The sequence below is a fragment of the Euprymna scolopes genome, chromosome 15 (genome assembly GCF_053919585.1).
Source record: "Euprymna scolopes isolate OS-2025 chromosome 15, ASM5391958v1, whole genome shotgun sequence".
NCBI classification, from domain to species: domain Eukaryota; kingdom Metazoa; phylum Mollusca; class Cephalopoda; order Sepiida; family Sepiolidae; genus Euprymna; species Euprymna scolopes.
The window spans coordinates 50,370,609-50,386,423 of NC_136496.1; the positions used below are offsets into that span (position 1 = coordinate 50,370,609).

At 38.3% G+C, this 15,815-nt stretch overlaps 1 protein-coding gene across 3 annotated transcripts in view; it reads right to left on the reverse strand.

Moving 5' to 3' along the window:
* The window catches only part of LOC145293824 (uncharacterized), a 484,189-nt gene that overhangs the window by 388,613 nt on the left and 79,761 nt on the right, over nucleotides 1–15,815 (reverse strand). The window lies entirely within an intron of this gene.

The following is a 15,815-nucleotide window of genomic DNA, read 5'->3' on the forward strand; positions in this document are numbered from 1 at the left end:
CGTGCTCGGCAGACTCTTCCGCACTCTGGACACGAGAAGGCGGTATCGGCTGGCTGTGAACAGGCAGCTCTCTCCTTCCTCCTCTTGCGCTTCTGCTGGTCGTGTGTCATGCGTTGATTCTCTGCCGTGTCGGCTCCTAGGCTGATGAGGCAACGCCAGGCCGAACATTTAGCAGCGCGACTCTCCCAAGACTGGGGGCTGATGTCAAAGTCTTTTAGGGACGTTCTCAGACAGTCTTTATATCGTTTCTTTTGGCCCCCTGCATTCCGCTTTCCCTGGCTGAGTTCCCCATAGAAAAGTTGTTTGGGGATTCGGCTGTCGTGCATGCGATAGACATGGCCTGCCCACCGGAGCTGGGTTTTGCGGATTATGGTGGTGATGGTATGGAGCCCCGCGCGCGTCAGGAATTCTGTCTTGCCAGCGGATGTTGAGAAGATTACGGAGGCATCTGAGGTGGAAGCCATTCAACTGTTTTTCATGTCTTTTATATGGCGTCCAAGTTTCGCAGGCGTATAGTAGGGTTGTCAGGACGACCGCTCGGTATACTTTCAGTTTGGTTGCGAGTGTAATGCCTCTCCTCTTCCACACATTGCTCTAAGTCTTCCAAATGCACTGCTCGCTGTGGAGATCCTATGGTTAACCTCAATGTCAATGTTGGCGGTGCGGGAGAGGGTGCTGCCAAGGTAGGTGAATTGCTCCACAGCATGGATCTTCTGCCCTTTGACAGTGATGCCGGGTTCATGGTATGCATCTTCTGGGGCGGGTTGGTACATAACTTCTGTCTTCTTTGTACTGATGGTGAGACCAAAGTTATCACAACTGGTGGAGAATCCGTCCATTTGACGTTGCATCTCTATCTCATTTGGGGCATTAAGGGCACAGTCATCGGCAAAGAGAAGGTCTCTGATGATGGTTTCCCTCACTTTCGTGACTGCCTGCATTCGCCTGATGTTAAACAATTTCCCGTCACATCTGTACTTGATGACAATGCCAGAGTGACTGTCTTTGAAAGCGTCCTGGAGCATGGCAGAGAAAACCATGCTGAAGAGCGTCGGGGCTAAGACACAGCCCTGCTTGACCCCGTTGGTCACAGGGAAAGGCTCTGAGGGGTCGCCGTCATCCAGGACACGAGCGGTCATGCCCTCATGGAACTGCCTGACAATGGCGATGAACCTGTCTGAACAACCAAATTTTTCCATGATCCGCCAGAGGTCATTTCGGCAAACAGTGTCGAAGGCCTTGGTCAGGTCGACGAACGTGGTGTAGAGGCCCCGGTGCTGCTCGACACACTTCTCCTGCAGTTGACGACATGATCATCTATGGCAACACATCAAAGGCCGTAAATTACAAAGTTCTCTCTGATTCTCTCTCCTCTGATCTTGAGTGTGTGGTACAGTAGGGGAAGAGGTGGCTGGTTACTTTAATGCATCTAAAACCAAGCTCCTATCTTTACATCATCAACGCTCTGATCCCCATCTGGCATCAATTGAAATGGATGGCTCTCGTCTTGGGGAGGCTCCATGTTTTGACAAGTTTCTGGGATTGACCTTTACTCCTGATCTGAAATGGAACACATACATCAAGTTTGTTGCCAAGGTTGCTGGAAAAATGGTAGGATCCTTCTACTGCTCCAGAAGATATCTCACTGCTGATGCAATTCTCTATCTATATAAAAGCCAAGTATGTCTAAGGAAGGAGTACTGCTGCCACATCTGGGCAGAAGCTGCTAAAAAGCAGCCTATCCTGTCTTGACAGAGTACAAAATAGACTTTGTGATTTGGTGGGGGATGCCCTTTTCTCTTCCCTGCAAACCTCTCTCTCACTTCTGTGAGACGTTGTGAGCCTGTCTTTGTTTTATTGTTATTTCCATGGCAAGTGCTTGTCTGAGCTCCAATCTCTGGTTCCCCCTAACCAATACTTCAGGAAAAACACCTGTCTTGAGAGTAAATATAAATGCAGTAGTGTGAGCAAGTGCAATCTGGAAGCACATATAGAGTAAGTTAAGCCATCTTTAATATAGGCACATATTCCATGCCCATGGCGTTCTCGGCGGTCAGATTTGGAAGTTAAGTTAGAGTATCCTTTAATTACGAACTCGTCTAGGGAAATAGTCTGTCCAATGCCAGTTTCACTTAGAAATAATATGTCTGGTTTAGTCTCCTGTAATTGCGTTTCAACCTCTGGAAGTTTAGAACGTAGACCCCAGATGTTGGAGAAGGAGACATGGTAGTGGGGGGGGGGGGTCTACATAGAATTTTGAGATCCGGGTTTAATCATGTATTTTTTATTGAAACTTGTCCTGATGGAGTTTTGGAATTTGTGGACTAGGTCATTAGACTTGCTTAGAGTAGGACAGAGAGGGAAACTGAGAGAAAAAGAAATGAAGAAATTTCTTTCTTTCTTTTTTTTTTGTAGCACATGATAAGGCAAAGCCGTAACAATTACCCACTAATATGACATCGAGAGGCCCCACCAGAAGCTACTGCATGGTCCAGAATCCATTCACCAAATGGCAATACAGCAGCCCCAGTACTTTGCACCTGCTGATAGGACAGCCTCCTTAGGTTTGGGTCCCTGACTATCAGACAGATAACATCAGTCCAGATAAAACGTTTACAATATTTAGAATTAGGTTGGGAGGATGCCTTACTAATCCACCCCATAGGCATTTTGTTTAGTTGTTTTCTTTTTCTTTCTTTTTGGGTGTATTTTAGCTTGCCCCCATCATCTCATCCCTCATAATTTAAATAATAAAAAAAAAATTTGTTTTTAAATTATATCGTTTTGTTTGTATATAACATTTTTGTTTTGTTATTTGTAAATAATTTTGTATTTTTCAGAGTCTGTATATAAATGCGACACATACGCTGGGAATATTTTAAGTAGATAAACTCCATGGTAAGAATGAGGTATTATGGTGATAGCGTCTTAGTGTAGGGATCAAAACAAAGTCTTTGAAAGACCTAGCTTTTAGTTAGTATGACTCTCGACCTCCATCTCCCCCTACTGGCTTCATGCCTAAGTGTGTTGGACCCCAAATGAGGCTTTGGCAGTAGATAATGCCAGGGCCGGGGCCAAGGACTAAATAAATGGGGAGTAGGAGAAGGCTCCTGAAGTCCGACGACTGACGCTACTAGTCATGTCAACTGAATCTACCAGCCGAAGGATTCACAGTTACACCAGCCGTCTCAATAGCATTTCAAACAGCCCTTATCAGGACTAATAAGTTTTTCTACTGATGCGATTCACTACTGCTTGCCTCCTGAGACCCACCAGTAGTGATCTTCACTTCCAGCTTCAAGCTCACTCCAGTGGGTTCCTGCTCATTCCCACAGCCTTTCCAGCCCTTGGTGCCTCCAACTTGCTCCAGCTCACTCCTGCAGCCTTCCAGCCCTTGGTGCCTTTCAGCTCCTCCTGCAACCTCGCTTGCACCTTGCTCCTCCGGCTTGCAACCTCGCTTGCACCTTGCTTCTTCGGCATACAACGTCGCTTGCACCTTGCTCCTCCAGCCTGCGACCTAGCATGCACCTTGCCCCTGGCCTGCGATCTCACCTGCATCTTGGCTCCCCACGACGATCCATTTCTTAGTTCCGCATTCTCAGTGTTGTCCGTTCTTTAACACTGACTCTGCGTTCTCAGTGTCATCCGTTCCTTAACACTGACTCTACGTTCTCAGTGCCCACTGTCCGTTCCCAATTGCCCTGACGTCCAGCCGATTGTTCCAAACCCAGTGAGCAACCCTAAACCACGCTATGTCTAGAGTACCCGTTCCAGACCTCCAGACCTTAGTCTCCGATGACGTGCAAAATCCCGCACAACCAGCATCCACATCATACGATTTTTTACTTCCTTTGCAAATAAAAGGTGAACCCTCATCTTTAACCAAACAACCTGAGTCTGTCATCCTTCTTTGCCTTTTTACTGTTCACTTTTTGCCTGTAGTTGTTAGGGCGATTGTACCGGACAACCGGCCCCCGCAACAAGAATGACTTTATTTCATTTGAAATAGAAATGCTCAAAAAAAAAACAAAGAAAAGTTTGTAAAATTTATTTTTTAACGGATTTAAGATTTATCGAGATGTATGATATTTGACAGGCTATTCAATTCAGCAGACAATCTTTTTGGTGCCCTCTCATTAGCTGTTTTGGGTTATGTGATGTAAATAAAGAACATCGATGTTTTCCTAATTAGTAAAATTAATGATTATTGTTAGATTAGAAAATATCTCAGAGCAAATTAGTTCAGTTTTTTTCAGTCTCCGGGGAAGCATTTTCCACTTTTAAAGAATGTTTCTTTGTTAAAATCTTTCTCTCCTTTTGAGTAAACTTGATATATCGAGAAGAAATAGAAAGAGAATGATTGATCTCAAAATTGATTTATTTTTTATATATTATATATTCCCAATTTTTGAAACTATAATTTCTTCACATCTTATTTCCTGGAATTTTAAACATTATCATCGTTTTAAAGGATTTTTTGAAGGTAGAAAGATGCTGCACCTTTACCGAAATGTCTCCAGGAATATGCCGAGATGCCCACTTTGACAACGGAGATTAGGATTGTTCAGAAATTTGAACCACTGGAGAAGCATAGGTTAAGCTCCTATTCCTCTAGGTTAAAATAGGGCTAAGACCCCCTCTCCCAAGAAAATAAATAAATATTTTTTATTGGTATGTACACTGGTAGGAGTGGAGGTTAGGCTTTCTTTTTTAATATAAGGGTTAATCAAAGCCAATAATGCTTTCTGCTAGTTTTTGTTAGCCAACCTGAAGAGTATTTGTGGAGGTAGAGATAAGAAATATAAGATTTAACTGCTTGTATATCCACTCTCTTTCTTTGATCATAATTTATAACCCTAGCCGAGTCAGGAGTCACCACTGTCACAGGATTGATATTTATTATGCTTGCTTTCTTTTTATGTTGTTTGTTTTTGCCCAGAAAACTTGTAATTTTTACCAGCTGTTAAGAGGCCCCTCATAAATATTGAAGCCAAAACTATATAGTTCAATTTTTTTTTTTTGGGGGGGGGGGGAGTCTCAGAAGAGAATGATTTTTAAAATAATAACGTCATTATTTAATTATGATCCGTACTATTCCACATAAGCACTCATTAATTTTCTTTCACAACAAAAGTTATAATGGCAAATAGGAGCAAAACATAAACAAACATAAACAAAACAAAAACACCGATAATTTTATAAATATTGACAAATCAGAATAATATCGGATTGAAAGTTAGCAGCAAACGATGTTGGATCAGATTCTGTCCGTCATATTTAACTTCCTTGTTAATATAACTTCCAGCGAGAGTTTCAATTTCTTAACTTTATTTATTGATTAAATTATTAAATGAAAGTACGGAATAGTTAACAAAGAATACGCCCCGCCCCTTTGGACAATCAACAATTCCCCCACTATCCAACAATCATGAAGTTGTTTGCTCAGCAACCGAGAAGGCTAACATGCTTGCCAGTCGGTTTGCCTCCAACTCCACACTAGACCCTGCTAACCACCCTCTCCCAGACTTTCCTTTGCAGACAGATGCCACACGACGATCTGAAAATCACCCCTTCTAAGGTGCATGCTATTATAAAAAATCTTGACACTGCAAAAGCATGTGGACCTGATCTCATCCCGGCTGTGCTATTAAAAAAGTGCTCAGCCGAAGTAGCTCCAGTTCTCTCCAAACTTTACAACAAATGCATTAATGAATCTTGCTTTCCTGCCTGCTGGAAAACTGCTTCTGTGGTACCAGTTTTCAAGAATTCTAGCGAAAGGACTGACCCAGCAAATTACCGCCCCATTTCTCCTCCCACTTTTTGCCAAAATATTTGAGTCCATAATTAACCAAACTCTAGTCCATCACCTTACAGATGCTGAACTTCTTAGCAACCAACAATATGGATTCAGGCAAGCCCGTTCCACAGCAGACATTCTAACTGTAATCTCCAACCATATATACCATTCACTTGACAAAGCAGGAGAGGGTAGAGCGGTAGCTCTAAATATATCTAAGGCTTTTGACAGGGTATGGCACGAAGGTCTTTTCAGGAAAATCAGATCATATGGTATCACTGGAAGAATACTTAACATAATTAAATCCTTCTTAGATAAAAGAAAAATCCAGGTTGTCCTCGATGGCCGTATATCTAAATTATGATATAAATGCGGGAGTGCCTCAGGGGTCTATCCTTGGACCTCTATTGTTCCTAATATTCATAAATGACCTCCCTGACAAAATTGTCTGTGAGATGGGTATATGTGCTGATGACACCACGCTCTATAACAGACACGACAGGAAAACAAATGAACACATATCTAAAGAAATGGCAGAAACACTAGAGGATGACCTCCAATCTATAGTGGAATGGGGACAAAAATGGATGGTCACATTCAATGCTGCCAAGACTAAACTTGTTTCCTTCAATAACTACAAGAAACCTTCTCTACTACGAATAGCAATGGCCAAAGACTCTTTATCTGAAAGCACATCTTTTAAACTCCTCAGCCTAACGTTCACAGGAAACATGAGCTGGAACAATTATATTGAGAGCAGGACCGCTGCAAAAAAGGTAGGTTCTCTCTATTCTGCTAGGAAGCTACTGACGCCTGAATGTATCCTGTACCTCTATAAGGCCACCATTCGCCCATGTAAGGAGTATTGTTGTCATATTTGGGCCGGTGCATCTGCTACTAGGTTCTCACTCCTAGACAAGGTTCAAAAGAGAGTCGCCAACCTAATAGGTCCTGAACTATCATCCAAGCTTCAGCCTCTGTCCCATCGACGCAATGTAGCATCCCTCTGCCTGTTCTACAAGTACTTTAATGGTGAATGTTCCGATGAGTTGCAAGCACATGTACCCCCTCTACATAAATACCGCCGACAAACCAGACAAGCAGTACAATCCCACCCCTTCACAGTTGAGATCCCTAGATGTAAGAGAGCCTTCTACTCCAGTAGTTTCTTCCCCAGAACTGCTAAACTTTGGAACTTCCTGGCAGGTTCCTGCTTCCCCAACTGTACTGACATGCAGAAGTTCAAGTGTAATGTGACCCGACATCTTGCTGCCCAACTCCCCACCTAGTACCCCTGTAGCCTGTGTCCCTAATAGTAGCCCCCTACATCAAAGTGGCAATGTGCCTTGTTTGGGGTGAAAATGTAATAAAAAAAAAATGTTAAGGATTGCTTTCTAAATAATAACATTTTGTTGTTAGGTACTCTTTTAATTTGATTAAATATTCATTATTTAGTATTTATGAAGTATGAGGAAATGTTTAAAAATGAAATGGAACACTTTTACTAAGAAAAATGATGGCACTGTCACGGTTTCAAAATCACCACCTCCATTTTTCTTTCTTTCTTCGCCCCCTCCCCCCCATTCTCCTCACTTTACCTTTCCTTAAACAAAGGATGCGATTAGCACCAGTTAAACATATGAACATATCTGAGTTCCGTAAATACATTCACCATTCATCTTCCCTTTCTTTTTGTCTTCAACTCCACTACGCATGTCGGAATTCAAATATATCAAACGAAACACCAATAACTCAGGCAATTGACTTTGTATTTTTTAGATGAAATTAATTTAAATGGAATCAACAAACTTCCAAGCTACTTTTGATTGCATAAATTTCGTTCTAGAATTAATCAAAGTCGTTTGTTTGTCTTATTGGGAGCGAATCCTATAACATCACGCTGGCCAAATAAATACAGTTCAGTTTTGGCTGGGAAAGCCAATCTAGCAATCTTTAGAAAGGCCAATTTTTAAAAACGTTGGCGGCCTCGATTCTTGTATAAAAAAAATGGTGAAAAACTAATAATCAAATTTTTCCCATTTTATTTCAGTGTTAGAGTTTAATAATGTTTTATATAAAAATAATTTTTATAAATTTTTGTGTCAAATAATTTGCCACCATTTTACTTTATTTTAAAATTAAAAGAAATTAATTAGATCTCCCAAAAAATAAAAAATGCAAGGAAGTCGACAACAAATTGCTGATCAGGTATTAACGCCGCATGGCTAGCAGTATGTCGGCATTAAAAATAAATGATAAACATTTGAATAATTAGACTCACTATCTTTCGAAGCTTATAACTACTTGAAAAATATAATTTAAACCCCAATTTTTTCAATAAAAGGAGCAAAGACCAAATTTTAAAATAATAAAGGGTTAATAGAAAAATATTCAATGTTTTTCTATTAAATCGGTTTTCTTTAAAAAAGATTTCAAGAAATTCAATGAATTTTTAAGTTCCTATATATAATAAATATATATAAATTCCAAAAAATCACTTACCTATAAAAAATACTAATCAATGGGCGCTTCCATTCTTCATTTATAAGAATTTGTCCATATTTATATTTTATATTCCATGTACTTCTTAAATAAAAGAATTTTTTAAGCAAGCATCTGAAAAGACCGCGATTTAAAAATCTAATAACAGGTGTTCACAGAGCGGAGTTATCTTCCTTTCTTTCAGTTGACAAATACGAATGCCGAAAAGCGCCATAATTAATTATTTCAAAAACGTAAAAACAACACATTAGACCAAATATATTTTCCAGTAGTAACTATATAAAGAAATAAACATTTGAGATGCTGATACGTGTCTTATCTCCCCTTTGAATTTCTGACATGCGTTTGCTGTCAACAATCAAGTTAGTCAATTATGGGTCACCGTATTTGAAAAAAATGATCACATTTCACTCATCCAAGTTTATTTTCCATTTTTCTTTTATTCTCTTAAAGAATTACATGAGTTTTTGATTTAAAATATTTTATTTCTTCTTTATGCAATGAATTTTTTTTAAATCTAAAAAAAAAACAACATTGAATGAAATAGAAAAAATTGATGTAAGTGTCCAATTTTTACAGGACAATGTTTTCAAAATGTGAGGTTTCACTTAAAAAAAAAATCAATATGTTTTTTAAAAAAAAAGGTTTATTATTTTCTTTTTAATAGACATTTCAAAATGGTGGTGGGGTGAATAAAAAAAAACGTTTGTCTAGAATATTATATCTGGTTTATTGGAAAGGGCATAAAATTTCACATTAAACCTGAAAATACCTTAAAAATTGGACCAATAGAAAAATTTTGATAGATTTTTAAATTGAAAAAAAATTTTACTCGTAAAATTCAATTCATTTCATTACGTAGAAGAAATGGCTGCATGAGCGTGCACATGCACTTTGTAAACACCTTTTTTAAAAAGGCGGTGGAGGGGCGGGGGCAGGTGTGTTGTGGCACCTCTCCCAATTCTGTGAAATGTTAAACCGTATTCTACTCGGTAAATGTCGGCGCGTTACTTATGGAAAAACGGTTAATTAAACTGCAGAAGCACCTGGTAAACTGCACAAGTTCTATAATTGAATACCCCCCCCCCCGAAAAAGAACGAAAAACATAAAGTATGCTTTTGTAAACCGCTCGTGAAAACTTAAGTTTTTTAGATCAATTAAAAGGGGTCAATACCATGCAAACCATAAATTTGCTACAGATTTGATTATCAGATTTGTGGCCAGCAATAGGTGTATCAGAATTTGGGGGGGAATTTTTGACACCCCTAACACGAAACTGCAAATAAAATATAATAAAACTCGTAATTTCTCTTTTAAAAGTGGGTTGTTTATTTTCTTTATGGAATATACTTCTAAAATAAACTATTAAAATTGTATAAAAAATAATAGAAATATTATTTTTTATTTTTTAAAAACCAGTGTTTACAAAGTGCCGACGCGCTTCCATGCAGTCATTTTTTTACGCAATGAAATCAATTGAATTTTACGAGTTAAATATTTTTCAATTTTTAAACTTTAAAAAATCTATCAAAATTTTTCTACGATTCAATTTTTACAATATTTTCAGGGTCAATGTGAAATTTTATGCTCTTTCCAATAAACCGAATATAATATTTTAGACAAACGTTTTTTTAACCCCATTTTGAGATGTCTATTTAAATTTAAATAATTAATTAATGTACCAAAGTTTTATATATCACAAATTGAAGATAAAAGATCAATAAATAATATATTGTAAATTAAAACAAACAAAAAAGTGTTTTTTGGAAACTTACCTGTAAAGTCCAAAGTGTAAAACCTTTTTTTTAAAAAAAACATGTTGATTTTTTTTTTTTTAATTGGAAGCCTATGTTCTGCTTATATTGTCCAGTAAGTAATGGACGATAACAAAAAAATTTTTCTATTTTATTCAATATTTTTTTTTTTTAGATATTTAAAAAAAAAAAATTTCACTCGACAAAAAAGAATGAAAATATAATAAATCAAAAATTTACGTATTTCTTTGAGAAAAGGAAAAAAAAAAATCCTGGAGTGTTTTTTTTTAAGGAATAATCTTATGAGTAAAATTTGACTATTTTAAAACTATGGGAACACATATTTCTCCAGGTATAAGACTACATACCTAATGCGAACGTGTGGTTTTTATGTCCTTTTATTCATCTGTAGTACTTTTTTTTTTTTTTTTTACACAGTGATCACCACTTACCAAGGCCCGGAAGCCACTCAGGGATAAGGGTTATTGCAAGTACATTACGTTAGTGTGGAGATTTGATGAAGTGTTTACTTAAGGGGGCGGTTAATTAGGAATTTGTTAATGTTGGACTTGAACACATCCAAGTTGTAGTCAGGTGGAAAGCAGGCAGACGGAACAGAGTTCCACAGGCGTGTAGTTCTAAGAAAGAAGCTTTGTTCATGGAATCCACGTTTTGATTTAGGCACAGATATAGAGTGGGGGAAATTTTTCACAGTGGATTCAGCTAGACGGGTGTTTTTCGTGAAAGATTGGCGAGGGGGGACCAGAGATTGGAGTTCAGACGAGCACCTGCCATGGAAATAACGATAAAACAAGGATAGCCTCACAACGTCTCTTCTGTGGGAGAGAGGTTGCAGGGTAGAGAAAAGGACATCCTCCACTAAGCCATGAAGTCTATTTTGTACTCTGTCAAGGCAGGATAGGCTGTTTTTAGCAGCTCCTGCCCAGATATGGCAACAGTATTCATCCTTGGACATACTTGGCTTTTATATACATAGAGAATTGCATCAGTAGTGAGATATCTTCTGGAGTGGTAGAAGGATCCCACCATCTTTCCAGCGACCTTGGCAACAGACTTGATGTACATGTTCCATTTCAGATCAGGAGTAAAGGTCAAACCCAGAAGCTTGTCAAAACATGGGGCCTCACCCAGACGAGAGCCATCCATCACAATTGATGCCAGATGGGGATCAGAGCGTTGATGATGTAAGGATAGGAGTTTGGTTTTAGATGCATTAAAGGTAACCAGCCACGTCTTCCCCCACTGAACCACGCGCTCGAGATCAGAGGAGAGAGAATCAGAGAGAACTTTGTCATTTACAGCCTTTGATGTGTTGCCGTAGATGGTCGTGTCATCAGCATAGATGTCAACGAATGATTTAAGTATGTGTTTAGGGAGGTCATTGATGTAGATCAGGAAGAGAGTTGGGCCCAGGATTGACCCTTGAGGGACTCCAGCATTTATATTGCAGGCCTCTGATTTTTGTCCATCTACCACTACTCTTATGAGCCTATCGGAGAGAAATGATTTAATGATTGAGAAAACATTTCCAGTTATACCGTAGCTGGAAATCTTGTGAAGTAGGGTTTTATGCCATACCTTATTGAAGGCCTTTGATATGTCAAGAGCAATTGCTCTAGAAAGGAAGCCTTTGTCAAGAGATTCACTAATCCTGTGGGATATAACCGTCAGCACATCTGCGGTAGATCTTGCAGAACGGAAACCATATTGTGTGTCACTAAGAAGGTTGTTCCTGCTGAGGTGGCTGACTATTTCTCTATTTAATATGGATAGTACGGAACAAGGAGAAAAATTACTTCTGGTTTTTCGAAAAATGCTTCCATTATAGTGCGTTTTTCAAAGAGTCGTTTAAAATATTCTTTTATTTAAAAAATAAATGAAATTTAAAATATAAATATGGATAAATTCTTAACAATGAAGAATGGAACTACACATTGAATTGCTTTTTAGGTAAGTGATATTTTTGAATTTATATCGATTTTTTTTTATACTCGAAGGAAGAAAAATTTTGTTGGTTTTCTTCAAAGAAAGCTGATTTAAAAAAACAAATATTACATAATTTGCTATTAAACCTGTTATTTTTTTAAAATTTGGTCTTTTTCTCCTTCAATTGAAAAAAAATTAGGGTTTGAATTACATTACTAACTGTTGTTTGTTCGCGCGTGGGAAGAGAAGTGAGTAATGTAGTGGAAATGGGAATGATAGTCCAGTGTGTAGACAAAGATAGAAAGTTGACATCAGTAAAGCCATGTTAGCAGTCAGCTACGCGAAGGTATTCTCAGGCACAAGTTGTATATATAGAGAGAGAAAGAGTGAGAATGTCAATCCGGTTCATGGAGAGAGAAAGTGTATAAGGTGTACGTACTGTTTGTTAGATTTTTGCCCCACATGGTAGCAAGTGATGTGAAGCGCCGAAACGGCGGCGGCTGGTTTGTAGATCACTCACCTCGGAAGGCGAGTTGGAAAAGAAAGAAGCTGCTTATTGCTCTTGCTTTTCTAGTTGTTTCCGGTGGTCTTTTGCGCATGTGTGAATTTCCTTTTTTTTTCTTTTTTTTTTACATAGGTATCACCACTTATCAAGGCCAAGAGGCCACTCAAGGATAAGGGTTAAAGAGTGTACAGTAGAAATTGGACAATATAATAATCATTAGTAATGAAAATTTGGTAAATTTGATAACTTATATAGAACGGCTCATCAAGAACTTATTTACGTTAGGCTTGAACACAACCATATTGTAGTCAGCCGGAAAGCAGGAAAACAGAAGACAATTCCACAGGCGTGCAAAATAAAATTAACACAATTCCACAGGCGTGCAGTTCTAAGAAAGAAGCTTTGTTCATGGAATCTACGTTTAGGTTTAGGCACAGATAAAGAGTGGGGGGAATTATTGATAGTGTGTACAGCTAGACGAGTGTTTCTTGTGAAAATTTAGCGAGGGGGGACCATAGATTGAAGCTCAGTTGAACACTTTCCATGAAAATAACGATACATCAGAGACAAACTCGCAACATCTCTTCTGTGAGATAGAGGTTGCAAGGAAGAGAAAACGACATCTCCTACGAGGCTACAAAGTCTATTTTGAACTCTATCAAGGTAGGACAAGTCCTTTTTAGCAGCTCCTGCCCAGATGTGGCAACAATATTCCATCCTTGGACGTACCTGGCTCTTATATAGATAGAGAATAGCATCAGCAGTGAGATATTTACTGCATCGATAGAAAGATCCCACCATTTTTCCAGCGGCCTTGGCAACAGATTTGATGTACGTGTTCCATTTAAGATCAGGAGTAAAGGTCAAGCCCAGAAGCTTGTCAAAACTTGAGGCCTCCTGAAGACGAGAGCCATTCATTTCAATTGATGCCAGATGTGGATCAGAATGTTGATGATGTAAAGAGAGAAGCTGACGTTGCCCATGTGCGTACGTGTGCGCGTATGTGAGTACATGTGTGTACATTAGCGCGTGTGTGTATACACGTGAATGTGAGTGTATATACGCGAACGTGAATATATGTATGTGTGTGGATGTGCGCGCGTATGTTTGTGTGCTCGTATGTATATGACAAGAAATATGGCTTGAGATGTGAACGCATGTTTTTGTGTGAGACTAGAAAAGGCTCGCGCAGATTCGACCAATCAAATCGATCAATACAATGGCAGTTAGGGCTTGTTTTTTTTTTTGTTTTTGTTTTTTTTACATAGGCATCACCACATTATCAAGGCCAAGAGGCCACTCAAGGATAAGGGTTAAAGAGTGTACAGTAGTCAATTGGATAATATAGTAATTGTCAGTAATGGAAATTCAGTAAATTTGTTAACTTTAGGTGAACGGCTCATCAAGAACTTATTTACTTTAGACTTGAACACAACCATATTGTAGTCAGCCGGAAAGCAGGAAAACGGAAGACAATTCCACAGGCGTGCAGTTCTAAGAAAGAAGCTTTGTTCATGGAATCTATGTTTAGGTTTAGGCACAGATAAAGAGTGGGGGAAATTAGTGATAGTGTTTACAGCTAGACAAGTGTTTCTTGTGAAAGTTTGGCGAGGGGGGACCATAGATTGAAGCTCAGTTGAACACTTTCCATGAAAATAACGATACATCAGAGACAAACTCGCAACATCTCTTCTGTGAGATAGAGGTTGCAGTGAAGAGAAAAGGACATCTCCTACGAGGCTACGAAGTCTATTTTGAACTCTATCAAGGCAGGAGAAGTCCTTTCTAGCAGCTCCTGCCCAGATATGGCAACAGTATTCCATCTTTGGACGTACCTGGCTCTTATATAGATAGAGAATAGCATCAGCAGTGAGATATTTACCGGATCGATAGAAAGATCCCACCATTTTTCCAGCGGCCTTGGCAACAGATTTGATGTACGTGTTCCATTTAAGATCAGGAGTAATGGTCAAGCCCAGAAGCTTGTCAAAACTTGAGGCCTCCTGAAGACGAGAGCCATTCATTTCAATTGATGCCAAATGTGGATTAGAATGTTGATGATGTAAAGAGAGAAGCTTGGTTTTAGATGCATTAAAAGTAACCAGCCACTCCTTTCCCCATTGTACTACGTAATGTATTATGACTGAAAATTTTCTTATATTAGAAACCATTGTTTTTTCCTTGAAAACTCGATTTATCGACTACAAAATTTCGTCCTAATAATGTAGAACCACCAAAATGATTATTATTGGTAATTATTTAAAAAAGATACAAGGATTTATTTTACTTAAAAATTTATTGACGGAGAGTGCCCACTCCCTAAAAATAAGAGTTTTTCACCTTTTTAAAACTTTTTTCTGACAATTATATTTGTTCAAAACAGAAACGACATAAAGAATTTTCAAGATAAGAGTTTATCTTTTTTCTTTTTTAATTGCCATCACTTATAACATAAAAAAAAAAAAATGAGTAGTTTTCCGGATATTGAAAAATATAATTCTTTCATATCCGGGAATTATACTTATTTGTGAAAAAATTAAATGCGATATTTGTTTTCAGCCTACCCAAAAACCTTTGCAAGTTGTCATTTTTAAAGGAAAATGTTAAGAAGAAAACCAAGTAAAATTTTACAAATATCGAAAACTATGGCCGCCGCGTCATATTACTACATGAAACCTGCGAAAAAATATCTTTCTCGAGTAATCTCAAAAGCGGGAGCGTAAAACCATTCTGTATTGGCAGTAAAAATGTTTTTTTGTTAAATATTATGAGATGAGGAATAATTTCGACTTGAAAATTAAGTGCTAATGCAGAGAGTGATCCGCGCTATTTTTTAAATCGTATTTCCACGTTTAATTAAAGTTTTATTGTTTTTTGTTTTGTTTTTTTTTGGTATTATTATACAAACACCGTGACAGCGTTAGGGTTAGGGTTAGGATTAGGGTTAGGGTTAGGGTTAGGGTTTAGGGTTAGGGTTAGGGTTAGGTTTAGGGTTAGGGTTAGGGTTAGGGGTTAGGGTTAGGGTTAGGGGTAGGGTTAATTCGCTGTCACGGTGTTTGTATAGTTTTACCTTTTTTTTTAATTAAATTGTAAGGTTAAAGTACAGAATACGTACAAAACACCCTCCCCATGTTAAGAATGGCTTTTTAAATAATAAAGTTATTATTTCAGCACGGATCACTCTCTGCATGAGTACAGAAAATTATTATATTTTAAGCAATTTAAACAGAGAACATCACATTTTAAATGTGTCCGAAGTCTGTACAGACGATAAGATGGTTGTCTGTTATGAAACCTTGAACTTCGTGA